Genomic DNA, 18,219 nt, shown 5'->3' with positions numbered 1-18,219 from the left:
GTTCCTTGTCCCCTACTTTTTGTCAGTCACCATGTCTTGCCAAACTTTAAGGATTCCTCAGGTCTCTGTTGTGGTCTTTCCTTTTTCTTACTTTACATACTCTTCTTTGGAGATGTGATTTAGTCCTATTACTTCAGCCTTCACTGTGGTCTGCCTCTCCAACCCAGACTAGTTCCCACTTTGCTCCAGATTCATGGAGTCAGCTTAGTGGCTGAGACACAGAGGAGGGACATCAGCCTGACCAAAGACATACAGGAAGATGGGAAAGAGGAAATGCTCATTCAGTTGGTTTTATATGGACTCTAGAAATGTAAATGGAGGAATTCAGGTGCCATATATCTTTGTTGGCTCACAATTACAATAATTGGTAGTAAACTTATGTTTATACTTTAGGACTTTGTCAAGAATGCCTTTTTCCTTACCTTGGTCCTCATAGGTAAAGTTCAGGCCCTTGGGAAGAATACAACCCTTTGTTTCTGGAGTCCAGATATTGACAAGATTGTTTGGATTTGACCATAGCTAATGGATAAAAGATTTCAGTGGCTCCAATTGTATTTAATAAAGCTAATAGTACCTCCTGTTCCATCTTACTGAGCCAAATTTGCTTGGAAAGATAAATACCCCTTGGCTTGTTCGATTCTGTGAGACACAGCTTTCTGAGGTGGAAAAGGCACTACTTCTTCAGATGATAGGCTAAGAATCTCTAACACCAAAGGCTCTTATATATTTGGCATTGATTACTTGAGGACTGACTTTAGAGACAATGTTATAACTTGATTTTTCTCTCCTACTGTTTAGTTTTTATAAACTAAAATCTCAGCTTCATCCTAATCCCTTTTAAGGTAATATATAAAACTCACCTTTAAAATTATTAATCTCTCAGTGGTGGGGATAATAGGTGATTATATTTTCTTTATACTCTTCTGTGTTTCTGTGAACTCTTTGATTAATTTATTAACAGGGAGGTTCTTTAAATTTTATTTTAAAAATCTAAAAAGTTTCATTCATATAGTGATGGTGAGATACATGGTTTAAATGTATTATGTCCTCATCAGTAGAGGAATGATAGCACTGGAATGAGATTGGGTGGGTTTCTCTCCTTTTTAAAAATTTCACAAAAGGTCTTATTATCAAAAATGACTATTGTCAAAAAAAAAAAAAAAAGACTATTGTCTCCTTTAAAGAATAGCCTGGGATATTTGTCACATATTTCTATAATGCTGCCATTGCTTACCAGACTTAAAAAAATATATTTATTTATTTATTTTACAGAGAGGAGGGATGGCCAGTTTTTGTTGGAATAAGTATATTCCTAGATATTATTTTAAAGGAATCAATATTAATTTAAAATTGATATGCATTTATTTAATCTCATATTTTTACTAACTCTAGGGTATTCTATGTGCATACTTTTAACAGCTTGTATTATAAGCTGACCAAAAACAATTGTGTGTATGAGTGTTTGCTCCTAGAAGCCTTAAACAGCAAAGTGCATTATTATAAAAATGCCACAAATACATAATGTTTTAAAAGTCATTGGTATTTCTGGTGTAAGGCTATGAATGTTTAAGGTAAGAGAAGATATCTGCATCCTTAGAAGTTGAGGATAATGAGGCAGTGAACAAAGAACAATAGTATGGGAGTCACTCACATTTTATACATAACATTGGTTTTCTACATTGAAGCTTGTACTTCTTCAAAAAAACCTTGGTTGTTGGCTCATTTAGAAAAAAAAAATGAGTACAATTCTTGATGAACACCAGTGAAATGCTAATTGTGCCTTAGCAACAAATCCTGGTCTAATTCTGTTTCAAAGAATAGAAACTTGGAAGATATTTAGGAGAATTTACCTGAAGACTTTGGTAGTAAATACCTTCAGCTGGCACTGACTCTGGAAACAAACCAAGCCACTTCTCCACCTCATATTCCCATGTGGTTGGAAAACCTGTCTTACTAACCTCCCTCCCTTTATCTACAATGCTGGCTCTGACTCCACCCTCAACTAGACAACCACCCTAGATGCCATCAGTTCCTTGGTACTCCTCAGGGAAGAAAAAATTCTTGTTGAGTTATCTCAAGTCCTTTGAAGGTGGTTTGGCAACCTTCTGTTTGTCAAGATTAGCCCCCTCTTTTAATCCCCCATCACATGTTTTGTCTAGCATGCTCATGAGACAAAGGACAAGGGATTAAATGGAGGCAAGGAGCTCCCATGTCTGCACTCACTCACCGGTTGGTATGTGAGGCGCCTGCCCCTGAATTTCTAGTTGAACCAGAAGTTTGTGTGTATAATTAGGAGTTGGCTCTCATCCGGTGCCACTCAGGAGCCCAGACTGCCTGCCCTGAGCCAATCACTGGGGCACGTGTACTCTAGGGATGAAGTAGTTAGTTCTTCCCACAGCTGTGGCTCCATAAATCCAATTCTGCTCTAAGAGAACATAGTGAATGCTGCATAAATAGCAATCGAATTAATGAATTACTTGGTAGTTCCCAATAGGGAAAGATGGGAGGATAATACTTCTCCAAACAGGACATGGTAGGATATTGAAGTTTTTCTGGTTGTTCTGTGATAGTGGAGTAGGAGGTTCTGCCTAATGAGAAAAAAGCTTTTTCAATATTTTAATTTTTTCAGTGTTTATTGAGGTGTGATTTCCACATTACAAAATGCCGACATCTTAAGTGTACAGGTCAAAAACTTTTTTTCACATATTTATATACCAATATGCCTATCACCTAGATTAAGATCTAAAACATTTCCATCTCTCCAGAAAGTTAGCTCATGTCCCCTCTCCACTCAGTAGTATCCCACCTCCCCTCTGAGGGTAACATTTATTCTTACTTCTACCTCCATGGACTAGTTTTGTCTATTCTTGAAAGTCATGTAAAATTCTAAAGTTGTACTTTTTAGTGGCTGTCTTCTTTTACTCAACGTAATTTTTTTGAAAATATATCCATGTTGTTGCAGTCCAATGAGTTTCTTTTCACTTCTGTGTGCTCTTCCACACATGGAAGGTAGTCCCATTGTAATATTACAATTTATTTATCCATTCTTGTCTTAATAGACATTTCTGTTATTTATAGTTTTTGTACCTCAATGAGCATTCTTTTGTGAATGTATGTATTCATTTCTCATCTGTATAAACTTAATAGTAGAATTGTCATGGGGTAAATGATGTTTTTCTTGATTAGAAATTGCTGTTTTTCTAAAGTAGTTATAACATTTTCATTTCCACTAGCAGTGTGTGAGATTTCCAGTTACTCTACATCTTTGACAGCACTTGGGATTGTCTTTTCTACCCTCTCATCATTCTGATGGGTATATTGTGATATATTATTGTGATTTTAATTTGTATTTCATACATGAATAATGATTTTGAGAATGTTTTCTTATGCTTATTGGTCATTTAGGTGCTATTTTTTGGTGAAATGCTGTGCTTGTTCAGGTATTTTGCCCATTTTTAAGTTGGGTTGTCTGTCTTTTTATTACTGATTTTTAAAATATATTCTAGATATGAGTCTTTTATTAGATATTATATTGTACATATTTTCTTAGACTATGACTTGTCATATCTTGTCACCTAACAGTATCTTTTGATAAGTAGAAATTACTAATTTGTATAAAATAACTATTTATCAATTTTTCTTTCATAATGAATGCTTTTGGCATCTAAGAACTTTTTGCCTGTTTCAGGTTATTGAAGATATTTTCAAGTATTTGGTTTTTTTTAAGATTTTATTTATTTAAGAGAGAGAGAGAGACCATGAGTAGGGGAAGTGGGAGAAGGGGCAGAGGGAGAGGGAGAAGCAAACTCCTCACTGAACAGGGAGCCCAACACAGGGCTCAGGGCTGGATCCCAGGACCCTGAGATCATGACCTGAGCTGAAGATAGACACTTAACCCACTGAGCCACCCAGATGCCCTGTTTTTTCATGTTTTTATTTAGAAGCTTTATCATTTATCATTTTTAAGCTTACATGTGAATGTCCATCTCAAATTAATTTTTGGTGTTGTGTGAGGTAGAGATCAAGATTTATAGTTTTTCATTTGATATGCAGTTGTTCCCACATCATTTATAAGATCCTTCTTTTCTGTACTGATCTTGATTGATGACTTCATTGGAATCAAACATCTGTATGTATGTGGTTCTATTTCTGGTCTCTTTATTCTTTCCCACAAATTCTTTATTTTGTCTTAGTGACAACCCTACCTCATCTTAATCACTATTTATTAACTTATAGTAAGTCCTGAAGTCTGGATGTTCAAGTTCTCCAGCTTTTTGTTTCTTCTTTAAAGATTATCTTGGTTATTCTCATTTTTGTTTATATATATATAACTCATTTCTCATTTTTTTATATATATAAATATATATTTAGAATTATATTTTTCTAAATATTTATTTATTTTAGAGAGAGAGAGAGAGCATGAACAGGAGGGGCAGAGGGAGAGGAGAAAGAATCTGAAGCAGACTCTTAGCTGAGCACAGAGCCAGATCCAGGGCTACATCTCATGACCCTGAGACCACAACTTGAGCCAAAACCTCAAGCTTGATGCTTAACTGACTATGCCACTCAGGTGTCCTATATTTATAATTATCTTGTCAGTTTCTCTTTTAGAAGAGCTTACTAAGTTTTTGATTGACATTGCATTGAATCTAATAAATCAGTTGAAAGACAAATGAATTTTTCCTACTCCATAAATATTATATTGTGTATATACACATATACACACACACACATATATATATGGATTTATAGACACACACACCTACACACACACATATATATAGATAGATTTATTTAGGTCATTGTAAAAGGAAGAAAATATTTAATATTAAAGTATAATTTGTGTGATGAAAAAGAAAACACAATTTTGAAAGGTAGCTGTGCTTCTCAGAGAATAAAATTCCAATTAGGGAGAAAATTGCTTTGTTTTTGTTTTTGTAGTATAAGGTATGATCTGGAAAGAGAATTGAAAGACCCAAGAAGAACTGAATTGCTCTTTGAAATCAAGTGATAAAGTCTCTCTGGGGTTTTGAGGAGTAAAGAAAGTGGGGTACTTACAAACTAGGCTGAATTGTGAAGATCAACAACAGCCCCAGGGCCATTAGGAATCAAAAGACAGTAAGAGGTAGACTGTGACTTAGATGGATTCAAAGTGTGGGCCCACCTTTCTTTACTCTAGGAGGAAAGTGACCCCAAGAGCAGAGGTGGTGACTAATCCCTTTAAAAGTTAGTTAAAGGGCAGCCCGGGTGGCTCAGCAGTTTGGCACCTGCCTTTGGCCCAGGGTGTGATCCTGGAGACCCGGGATCGAGTCCCACGTTGGGCTCCCTGCATGGAGCCTGCCTCTCCCTCTGCCTGTGTCTCTGCCTCTCTCTCTTTCTGGGTCTCTCATGAATAGATAAATAAAATCTTAAAAAAAAAAAAGATTTTATTTAGTTAAGGAGTATCTTAAAGGGCAGAGAGTTGGATTATATTTGGAAAACAAATAGGAAAAAAACCTTTTTGTTTTTGTAATATCAATAACAGAGAAGACCTCTGTACCACCAACTCTATCCATTAGTTAGGAGGTCTCTGTGAACTACCCAATTGCCATGTTAAAATAGATAATAGTTCATACAGAATGATCTGTTAACTCTAATTAGACACTTTGAAATTTGTTTGGGTTTGTATAAGTCTACTAAAGTCATACAATATACTTCTCAGATGTTAGCATTTTCTTGAAAAACATTGAAAAATGATGTAGGTTTTTTGTTTGTTTGTTTGTTTGTTTTTAAAGACCATCAATGATCCCTACCTCTTGTATTTACTCCCTTGTATAATTCCTTCCCCTCGTTTGTAGGCTGGGACTAGTGACTTACTGCTAAGTAATAGAAAATGATCACAAAAGTGATCAGCTGTTACATCCAATATTAGGTTATCAAAGTCTATGAATTCCATCTTGCTTGCACTTTCCCTCATGCTGGCACTCCCTCTTGCCCTTTTACTCACTCTGTCTAATGAAGTAAGCTGCCTGCCCTGTTCTCAGCTGGCCTGTTGAGAGGCTTACATGGCAAGGAACTGAGGGCCACTTCACTGAGAAATAGGACCTTAGTCCAGCAGCCCACGAGGTGCTAAATCTTGCGAATTCAGTACCTTGACTCCATTGGAAGTGGATCCTTCCCCCCTTTATCAGTAAGATCACTGCAACTCCAGCTGACACCTTGACTGTAGCCTTGTGCAAGATACAGAGCCAGGAAACCTAGCCAAGCCTTCCTCAGATTCCTGATCCACCGAAACTGGAATAATTATATAACAACAGATAATTAAAGTAAATGATGATATTAATGATCAGCATCCATGAGTGTTAACTACTTGTCAGTACTGTGCTAAGTGTTGTATATGTGATTTCTCTTTTCATCTTCATAATCATCCTATGAAGAAGATATTCATGAACATATTGTGTAGGTGGGGGATCTGAGGCTTAGTGTAATTTGTCAAAGTCACACAGATAGTAAGTAAAATCTAAATCTGTGCAGCCTTATTCTAGAACCACAGTATGTTCCATTTGCTGTGCTATATCAACTAAGCTCTGGTCCTGAATACATTTTTTTTTATTGAACTGACTGCTTTTTTAAATGGAATTACACTGCTATTCTTAAATAAAGTAACTCCAGGCCCAAGCCCTTGGTCACCTCAGAGATGGGCAAGCAAAAACGAGAGAAGTGATAACAGCCTTGTGTGAGAAGGTTATTGCATGCAGTTGGGTTCTTTGATTTGGAGTTGAGGTTTGTCCTAGCAATAGAAAAGTAGGAAAGGAGGCAACAATTCCTGGTGGGGGTTGGGGAGAAAGAGGCTAATTCATTATTTTAGATTTTACGTCAGCATATCAAATTGTGAGGCTGAAAACAAATTATGCTCTCCTAGAGAGAATATTGTGTTGGAATGGTCTCAAATATTTTTCAGTTGTGAACTCCAAGAAAAAAGGAAGTACTTAAAATATTGTGTGATGTAAAATAGTTATTGTGAAAATAGCTATATTGCTTTGACCAAAAACCATTTTGGAAATAGCTTTTACCTCTTATAACAGTAGTTGTTATTACATGCTTGGTATAATAAAAACATAAATGGAACATTTGAGAGAATTATAGAGTGGATATCAACCCTATTTCACCCAATGACAATAACCAGATTCATTTTTTTTTTACTGTTTTGTCTCTTAATTACAAATTGCTTTTCCACATCAGTAAGTAGGTCAACATCACTGTTTGTGATGGTGTTTTTTTCCATGGTGTGTATATTTCATCATTTATTCAAAATAATCCTCTGGATATTTAAGTTGCTTTCAGAGTTTTCTGTAATAAACAACTCCACAAGAGATAACTTTGTACAGACTTCTTGTGCATCTGTCTCAGGATTTCTTTAGAATTAATACCTAGATGTGGAAGAGTTGGGTCAAAGAGTTTGCATATTTTAGATTTTTATGGGTCTTGCCAAATTGCCCTTCAGTAAGGTTGTAGCAAGATTAATCCCTCCAACATTTAATGAGAGGCCCACTTCCTACACCCTCACCAATAAAGGGTATTAGCATTCTTTTAAACCTTTGCCCATCTGATAAGTGAAAAATAGCTTCTTGTTGTTTTACTTTACACTCTTTTAATTTCTAGGGAGATCAGGGGTGCTTGGGTGACTCAGTAGGTTAAGTGTCTACCTTAGCTCAGGTCATGGTCTCAGGGTCCTGAAATCCAGCGCCAAGCCCTCTGTTAGACTCTCTGCTCAGCAGGGAGTCTGCTTCTCCCTTCTTCCCCTTTGACTCTCCCCACTGCTTCTCTCTCAAATAAACAAATAAAAATCTTAAAAAAAAAATTCCTAGGGAGATGAGGCATTCTTTTTTTTTTCTTTTTAAAGATTTTATTTATTAGAGAGAGAAAGAGCACATGCACAAGCAGGCAGAGCAGCAGGCAGAGGGAGAGAGAGAAGCAGACTTCCTGCTGAGCAGAGAGCCTGACATGGGATCCTGGGATCATGATCTAAGCCAAAGGCAGATGCTTAACTGACTGAGCTGCACAGGCGCCCCTCAGACATTCTTCTTATTGGCCATTTGTGTTTTCCTCATATGAATTATCTTTCTATGCCATTTGACCATTTTTGCCATTGTATTGGTTATAATTTTTGTATTAAAAACTTACAAATGCAGGAATTTAACCTATTTTCTGCATGCTACATTTTACCCCACTTTGTAATCTTTCAATTGTGCTTTAATTTATTTGTTTGGTTTCTTGCTCTGTTGACATTTAGAATTTTTATGTCATTTCTGTCCATCTTTGTATTTATACTTTCTGACCTTGCTATGCCTGGCCAGATAAATTTTTTCTGCCCAGTTAAAATTTTACAAAGTATGAATGGCTATAGGGAACCAATATTTTGAGGCAGATTTGGAAAGAAAAACATGAAAGGCAATAAATTATAAAAATAGTCTTAGAGACTTTATGTTTCTCCCAGGGGCTCTTTCATTTGCTGTAACTCTGATTAATGATACTAAAGAAAACATCTCAAGAATTTTCATATATGTTGATTAGAATACAGATTCCTGCATAAAATTTAATGTTATTTCTTGACTATAGTCTTTTTTTTTTAAAGGTTTTATTTATTTATTCATGAGAGACACAGAGAGAGAGAGGCAGAGACACAGGGAGAGGGAGAAGTAGGCTCCCTGCAAGGAGCCCGAAGTGGGACTCAATCCCAGATCCTGGGATCATGCTCTGAGCCAAAGGCAGACGCTCAACTGCTGAGCCACCCAGACGTCCCTCCTTGACTATATTTTTAAATTATAACAATAAAGTAAATAGGTTGTAAATATATTGGTTCATTCCATTGTTATTCTAATAACAGAACTGTATCCAAAATGACTTATGTTCATATTGTGTTCAGTCCTTCACAATTATTTCACATGCACTGTTTTGTTTAGTTTTCACAGCAACACTGCAAGTTAACTGTTACTATCTTCCCTTTACTGTTGAGGATTCTAAATTTCAGAGTGCTTAAATGATTTGGCCAATGTCTCACAGTTGAATGGAGGCAATCAGGACTCAAACTCATGTCCTTTATACAAAACCCATTGTTCCTCCCAGTTATTAAAATAATAATTATAATCTTTTTAGTTGATGAGCAGAGTCAATGGGAAGTTCAGAATTTAGTTGCCTTTCTGGAATTTCAGCAAGTTTGGTCTTATACAAGGAGCTACTTGGGATTTAATCTCAATTTAGTCATGAGAAGCAATGGATTACCATTTGATAGGCTATGATTGCTGTTTTCTTCCTGAATTAAGACTGTCCACAATGCAGGGCAGCTACTTTATTTAACATCTCATTTGATGGAATACAAATTCTTTATCTACTGGTAAATTGTGGAGCTGGTTCTATAGTAGTAGAATAGGTTGGCAAGCATTTCTTCTATAAATGATATAGAAAGACCTCTTATGGCATATATCAAAGGTGGTATATGGTTTTACAGGTGAAGCAGTTGCCTTTATGGACTCAGGAAAGTGTTGGAAAGCACACAGGTCTTTGGTCTGAATATATATATACCTTCCCATATGACCAGTTTTGCCTGGCTTTCTCCTTCATCTCCTTTCCTTTGCCTTATTTACCCACTCATGTGAGTTTTCATTGCACATCTATTTAGCATCTACTAAATGCAAAGCAGGAGAAAAGAGATGGATAACATGCCTTCTCTGTTCTGGAGGAATGGGGCAGAGAAGCCAAAAATGACATAACCTGTGAGTCCAGTCTTGTAGGTATTGGGTCTGTTGATGTTGGTGGCCTAAAGTTCAACAATCCTAACCCTTTATTTGTCCCTCAGAGTGAGAATTCAAACCTTTCCCAGTTTTCTTGCCCTGAAGATGTCCAAGAATCTTGAGGAATTTATTATTTCAAAAGGGTTAGATAGTACTAGATACTATTAAGTCTTTCTAATAAATCCAGTACTTATTTCCCTACATACAAAAAATATCTGTGGATGTCAGATTGGAAGTTTCATACCCAAGAAACAGGCTACTTTCTGTGCTTTATTACTGCTGTAGAGAGGAAAAAAAAACTAGAACAGATAGCCATCCAATTCTTTCTCTGTTGTCCTCATTGATAGAGGAGCAGCCCTCCTCATAGTTCTCACCTAAGGGAGCGGAAGCTTCGTTCTTTTAATCAATTCAGTGGTGAATTTATGTGCAGGATAGAAATTGCACATAAACCCAGAAGCACATTGGGCCAGCTCCATGCTTAACCCCAGTGGCCAGGATCAGCTCCTGATAAAAGTTCAGAGTTTCCACGAATGAGCATCTAACCAAATTTCCTCAGTCCCTAAGAAATCTTTCCCTTTCTGGTTTGCTTATTCCTACCCCAGAAGTGACCTCCTCTCTGATGAAGGATGCTAGCAGCATATCTTCCCTTACAGTGGTCTACCTCTTCTACCCCAGTGGTATTGTACATTCTCCACCCCAACAAGCAGAAATAGCATCTTTCAAAATAGGTACTTTTCCTCCCAAGTCTGGATAATTTATCTTATCTATGGTCATCTGTCTGTACTTCAGTAGTGTGATTCATGTTAACAGAAACACAGTGTGTCTTTTACAGAAAAGATACTATTTAAGCTGACTCTTAAAGGATGAGTGGGTGTTTCCTCAGATATACTAGACAGAGAAGTGGCAGAATGGGCACATTCCAGGCATAGAGGCATAACAGAGTCGAGGAGGATGCATAATTCACTATGACAGGAAATTTGGCTGCATATGAGAATAGCAGGCAATGGAAGTGGAAAGCTGAGCATAGGCACATGTGCATGCCAGGGACCTGTGGCTAGTCAGGGTACAGACATGATGGACCCAGAATGTTTCCAGATCCCAAGAGTAGCAACTGGGTCATTTTAAAGAGAAGAGCAGAGGACAGGAGGTTGTATTGAAGAATCCTCATGGTCTCACTGTCACATCTAAGCTTTGAGCCATTGGAACTGTTGTGGCATTATGTCTTTCTTTCCTTCACTGTGTATTCTCCAGCTAGAACTTTGGTTCTCAGTCTTACTGTGGGGCCACTCTGATTGAGTGCGGCCACTGAGAGTCACGAAGTTTAGAAATAAAGATCATATCTTAGCCATGCTCAAATGACTTCCCTTTCCCCTAGAATGAAATGCAAAATCCTTACCTGAATCTTACCTGATTAGGCACTTGCCTTCCTCTCTGATACTGATACCATGTTTTTTATTCCCCCCTTGCTTCTTGTATTCTAGCCATACCTGTCTCTTTGCTGTTCCTCCTACATGCTGAGCATGGTTCCACCTTCTAGTCCTTGTACTTTCTATTCCTACTACTATGCTATTCCTAGGCCATGTTTCTCCCTGGTATCCACATGGCTTGCTTACATCATTAGGTTTCTCCTCAAATTCCATATCCTTAGAGGGACTTTCTCTGACCTATCTATAACTCTGTGTCTCTTTAGCTTGCTTTCTTTATTCTGCATGCTGGTTATCACTGCTTAATATTAAATGATGCATTTACTTACTTGTCTTTCATCTTTTCCCTCATTAGAATCTAATCTAATCTAATAAGCAACTTTGTCTGTCTTGAGTGTACTCTATCCTCAGCACATAGAAAGGCACCTAACACATAGTAGATGCTCAGTAAATATTTGAGGATTGAATTAATGAATAGAAGAGTCTAGTCCCCAGTTCCTTGAAGAAAAGAACAGGATGCAGAGTAAAGAGATTTTGGCCATAGGAAGGGAAAACCAAGAGGACCGTCCTTTAGAGCACTGACTGTCAGCCAAAGAGGCAGAAATTACCATTTGCAGGCTCTGGGAACTTCCTAACCAGTATTGGATGGGTTCTAGGGAGCAGGTCAGTGCATAGACCTTTACAAAGTAGCCTTGGGTGTGCTCCACATAGTCTAAAGATAAAGCATTAGTTTTTGTACTCTGGTTTGTCAAGGCACAAGACACAAGTGGGAAGATTGCCAGGTCACATTGTATTCAAGCTGAGATCAATGCAAGGAGAGATTATGAGCTGTGGATTTAGATGTCCTAACATTTTCTTTTTGAAAGTGTGACTTCTGTTGCTCAGACGTTTCTTTGAGGCAGAACTTCCTGAGCCATGCGGAATTCCTTGCTTAATCCTGGCTGCTCCTCATTGGCACCGCAAAGCTCCTGGGAATTTGCCTATTGCTCATTTACAGGAAAGAACCTGGAGCCACTCTTTCAGTTCACTGCACGCTAGCTGCTCTCTCTGGACTTGGGCTTCCCTACAAGCCCTCTGCACAGCCCCAATCAGCTTTTTGTGGTGGGAAGTCCTGTTTACTGCTCACTCCCATTCACTGTTTATAATAAATAGACTGGGGCCCTCAGGGTCAGTCATGCTCCATTAGCTATGTGGATTTGACGCAAGGATGGGTAACACTGGTTGGATAGTATGGAGTTGGGTAACAGGAGATAATGCACCCCATCTCCTCCCCCGAGATGCAATTTCAGTTGTTCCCACAGTATGTTTTCATTGTACAGTAGATGCAAGAGCTCCAGCTAGTGTGAGAACTGAGCCTGGATAAGAAAAACACAGTGATGGCACAGTTCCTGCAGGGCTCCCATGCTATTTTCTCAGCATTAAGAAAACCCAACAGTGTCTAAACAGCTGAACTTGTGGTGTGTTGGTAGGTTTGCACAATTCCCCAAAGTCATATTAGCATATGCATTTCTAGAGGGAGATCAAATTGACTTTGGAAAAAGTAAGACGGGTGCGTTTAAGAGTTGACTTCATGTACATTCTCCCTGAGCCAGAGGAGGACAGTGACTGAAGTATCCCCAGGCATACTACACATGCCTAGGTCACAGCTCAACATTCAGTAATGCATGAGAACTTTTTTTTTTTTTTTTTTTTTTACTATCACTGGTCCCTTTGCTTGTGGATATCCTAGAATATGTTTGTTGGAAGTATCCCTCTTCACTGTCTTGCATCAGCCCCTTTCTTGCTCTGGAAAATATTAGTGAGAGTTTCTCAGTTGCTTGTCATTGTAGAGCAATCATTCCTCATCAGCTGGAGTGGAATTCCCTGGTGGCCTTTTTTTTTTTTCTGTCCACACAATATTCCCACATTTCCCATCTCATGTTGTAATCTCTCGGTTACATTAAGCCTGCAGACTTTTCTCAAGTTTTTGCTTATAAAGACAGTATTTAGAAATTGTTTATAAAGTTATTTTTAGTGTGAAGCCATGCAATGAGCTCCAACTGTCACCTTTCCAAAATTCCAGGAGGCTCGAAGGGCATTCTGCTTAAATTCTAGGGACCAAAGCCAGGGAAACTCTTCTCTGAGCTGCTGGCAGCCCCATTGGCACTGCCACTGAGCCTGTCAAACTGAGCACTCTAAACTGACCATTGGTTGATGAGCTGGACCAAGGACTAAATGCTGTATGAGGCAGAAACCTTGTCTGTTTTGATCAGTGTTGAATAGTGCTGACTAGTGCAGTACTTGCCTTATAATAAGTGCTCAAAAAATACATATTGATGGAGTGAGTAGCTTTCCTCCCTCTGGATTGTCCATTTTACTACTGTTGGGTTTGAGATCACCAAATAGCTATTACTCTTGCTGTATGTGTGTGTTTGTTTTTTTCTCTTAGTTACAAAGATGTGATCATCTAATACTGTCTTAAGGGATAAACAATGTAGTAAGTTAAAGTATATGTTCTACTGAACTATAGTGTTAGAAAGTAGCATAGTTGGTATCCTTTAGTTGAGGTGGGGTGAACAGTGACTGAATGGGATCATGATGCTGAAAATGTTCTAGCAATGATCTGGGTATTTTTGTGAAAATTTATCAAGTGTATACTTTTGACTTGAGCACTGTTCTATATGTGTGTTATTATTCATTAAGAAGTTTGTTTTCACTTTTACAAAGACAGACTCTGGAGTTAATTGTCTGGGCTCATATCTTGGTATACTCATTCATTCCTAGCTGGATAGCCTGGGACAAGTTACTTAACATTTCTTTGCCTTACTTTCTTCATCTGTAAGTCAATAATAATAATAATGTATCTATATCACAGGATTATTGTGAATTAAATGAATTACACTATAATAAATAATAAATGTCAATTAATATTGATGAGTGTTTTTTAGAAAGTGAGACTTTCAAGTCAGATACAGTCAAGGACTTGGAAAAAATGAGAAGGGAGGCCATTAGAGTACTCCACTCTCTCCAGGCAGAAGTGCTCTTACTTTCTCAAGACCTATGTTCTTAAAGGTCTTATTTATTTATTTATTTATTTATTTATTTATTTATTTATTTATTTATTTTCAATTTGCCAACATAGAGCATAACACCCAGTGCTCATCCCTCCAAGAGCCCCCCTTAAAGGTCCCTTTTTATATATTTTGTTTTAACCACCTCCCAAAGTATACAGACCCTAGAGATTAAGTTTAATGATCCACTATAATAACACTTGTTTTCCACATTTTTTACCTAGAGAACTTCTATGAATCACAGAATGCTAGAACCAGAAAAGATCTTAGAAAATACCCTATCTGTGCTATCTAATATGTAGCCACAACCCATCTGTGGCTGCATAAAACTAAATGTAAATTAATTTTAAATGAATAAAATGAAAATTAAAAATGCATTTCCTCAGTTGCATTGACTACCCTCTAAGTGCTCAATAGCCACATGTGGGACTAGTTGCTACTATACCTGACCATGCAGATACAGAACATTTTCATAGCAGAAAGTTCTACTGAATAGCACTGCTAGATCAAATTTCTTATTATATGCATGAAAACATTGAAATCCAGAGAGGTAACATGATTATACCAAAGTCACACAGATAGTTAAGGACAGAAGTATACTACAATTTGAATTTCTTCAAATTTGTACATTAACTTATTTTCCATGTGGTCACTAAGACCTGTGGACCCACAGGGCATCCTCTCTGGTTGTTAGTTTGCAGGAGACATAACATATCTATCACTTATTTCTGAGGATACAACTTTGATGACTCCAGATTATCCATGTTCTGATACCATGTCCTTGAGTTTGAAGAAAGACTATTTATTAGTAATTGAAAGTTGCATTTCCATTCTAGAGTCTCTTCTTCTAGGAAGCAGTCAGTGAGTCACTTGCACACAAAGGTTAACATGTTGTAGTTATGATAATCGCCAGTGTTTATTGAGCACTTACTAATACCAATCATTTCCTCTAAGTGCTTTACATTTAGTTAAGGAATGTAAGACCCAGAGAGGTTATATGCCCAGGGTCATAGCTGGCAAGTATTAGGCTTGAGATTTGAACCTCGGGCAATCTGGCTTGTTCTTGCCTACTACACTGTATTACACTTACTGAGCAGCTGTCCTGTGTGGAGTATATATATCAATAAAGTCTCAGGGAAAACTAAGCATGATGGCAAGGAATGAGAAGGCAATGTCCTAGCTCTTGAGAAATCAATAATTTAGTTATGGGCTGGGAGTGAAGGAAGAGTAGCATATCTATGTACTTGATTTATGTACACATTTTAGTATTTATAATCATGCAAATACTATGGATTTGGCTTTATGCATCTCTAAACTTATTCTCTTTCTTCTCTTTTTATGAACAAAAACCTCCAAAGCAAACATTTTTAGTGATAAATGCCCTTCAAACAGTTGACAACTGTTTCCCAGGCAGTCCACTTTTACTTAGATCTCCTCTCAGTGTCTCAGATTCATCTGAATATACTCCAGAGAATCCATCTTGTTGGCTTGCCATGGCTGTAGCTGAATGAAAGAGAGTGGAGAGATCACTTTGTTTTGATTATAATTCTAAGCTCCCCACCAAGAGATTCCTCAGTAAGGCCCTTGAATTAAGTGTTTGTGACAAGAATGGTTTTTACACAGAATCTCTAAATATGAATAAAAGTGTTTGTTTGTTTTAGGAATTGATAGACATAGAAATTGATTTCATGATTTGGCAGAAATTATTTTCAGTTTCTAAAAAAATATCTTTGCCCATACTTGCTAGTGAAACTACATTGGCACCCAGCTAGCAACAGCAGTGTTTAAACATGCTGTGGCTGGCACTATTGAGACAACAGAAAAGGCTCCAGCCTCTCAAAGCCTCCTAACTGTGCTGCACAGTCTCTTCCAAAATTTCAAATAAATGAACGAATAACGTACCAAGCTGCAATTACCACTGTGAATTGGTCCAATCACATGATGCTATTGAGTTACTAATCAAACATGATTTTTATTATTCATATTCCATCTGCTTTGAGATTTGAATTTGAGTTTTTTTGTGCCTTATGTCTTCTGCATTTGGCAGAAATTCCCAGTCAAGTTTACTGATAATTTTTAGAAGGCATTCTGAGTCACAGGTGAATGGAACAGAGCTTTTAAAAAAGCCACTTCCCTGGAACTGCAGATCCAGGGAATGTCATATAACAAGATTAAATTGATTGTTTAACATAAATTATGCTTCCTTTTTTTCTTTTTCTTTTCTTTTTAGCCTAGGAGGTAAATTTTGGTGGGTGTTATAAAGAAATCGAGTAAATTGAGGATTGGAGTGGAGAGGCTTTATCTACTGACGTCCATTCAACCTGCTCACTAGCTTAGCTGACACTCATTATTCTCTCTGTACAGGATACTCTTACCTTCTAGCAGTCAAAAGCTCAGTACTTCTGCTCCCTCTGAGTTTTAATTGATTGACCTATTACCTTATCCTGATTGTGCTAAATAAAAGAGCCTCAGTTGTTCCTTTATAACTTGGTAATCCTTTAATTTTCTTACTCTGTTTCATTTGCTGTATTAGGGAGAAAATATGTTGTACCTAGAAAGTGGCTCTGACCTGAGGAGGTACCAAGCTTCCAGGAGAATCAAAACAGGCATTACCCAAGCAGTGTGGCTGAGGAAGAACCAACCTAATTGTTGGACTGAGCCAATGTTGTAGTTAGGAAAATGATGCTGTGCATTAATTCTAAAGGATAGATCAACGATACAAATAAGAGTGTGCATAGAAAGGATGGTGGTTGTAAGAATCCAGAGACAAGGAAATGGAGTACTAAAACTGGGTCAAGGCAAATGATTTGGAACTAAGGTTATAAAAGAAGTGACTAAGTTGGAATGCCCTTTGTGGGGGATGCTCTATGTAAGAAAGACTGAGCAGTGTGAACTAGCACATTGACCTCAAGGACCCATGTGAGGCTGCCATTTAGGGTGTGCTGGTTGGAATGTCTCTAATGGGCTGATGGTTTGAAATTGTGTCTACTGCTTTTGGATTTAGGCCATAGAGAACATGATGGTGGGAGTAAATGTAGTGTTCAGTCCTCTTGATGTTCAGAGACAGAATCTCAAGAACATAGAGTACAAGAGTCATTGTTTCCAGAGAAGGAAATAGAGGACAGGAAAAGAGATAAAGGAACCAAAGTTTGGTCCTTCACCTTTGATAAGGTTTGGATTTATTAATATATTGGGAAGCCAATTTCTCCAATAATGGAGAAATTCTTCTAGAAAGAAAATCTGCCCAAGGGTCTTGAAAAGGCTAGAGTTAAATCCCATAGATAAATCCCCAGAGAGATAAGAGAGCCAGCAGGACCTTTAGAGAGAGCATCAAATCAAGGCCAGAAGGAATTCAGCCCAAGGACATTCCCTTCTTCTTAGCCTCCTCACTTGAGAAAGGAGAGGCACCAATATATGTTCAGTATCTTCTTCTGATCAAATGCTGCACTTTAACCACTAGCAAACTGACAGATCATTCTCATTTATATTTCTCTAGCTAACGTTAAGCATTAGATAAGCTTTATCAAAATCGTTAGTTTCTCAAGTAAATAGTAGGATGTGAATTTCTACCTACATTTGAATTTTACATTTTAGCTTTTCCTTCAAGATTTTAATTATTTCTTTCAGAGAGATGGTGCAAGTGTATCCTCTGCTCAGTGCTTGGTGGGGTGCTCAATGCCAGGATCCTGAGATAATGACTGGAGCAGAAACCAAGAGTCAGTCGCTCAACCAACTGAGTGACCCAGGCACCCCTACCTTTTAGCTTTTAACACAGTTCTCTGAATAGGAGATGAGTTAGCTGAGGTTTTGCAGATGATAACTTCATACTGAGGGCCAGCGCTCAAATAATGGTTTTTCTCTACTGACTTCTGTAAAAAAGTATAATTTAAGTCAGTGATTAACTTTTTTAATACAAGTAGGAACAAAGTTCTTTCTTTATTATTTTATTTAACTGTTCTTTGCCTTGGTTGTCTT

General features: G+C 37.6%; 1 long non-coding RNA gene across 1 annotated transcript in view; it reads left to right on the top strand.

Moving 5' to 3' along the window:
* Positions 1-18,219, top strand: part of LOC140633634 (uncharacterized) — a 424,514-nt gene that overhangs the window by 184,771 nt on the left and 221,524 nt on the right. The window lies entirely within an intron of this gene.

This window comes from Canis lupus, chromosome 5, assembly GCF_048164855.1.
Source record: "Canis lupus baileyi chromosome 5, mCanLup2.hap1, whole genome shotgun sequence".
NCBI classification, from domain to species: Eukaryota; Metazoa; Chordata; class Mammalia; order Carnivora; family Canidae; genus Canis; species Canis lupus.
The sequence above is the reverse complement of the archived record's forward strand: the minus strand, read 5'-3'. Positions and strand labels throughout refer to the sequence as shown.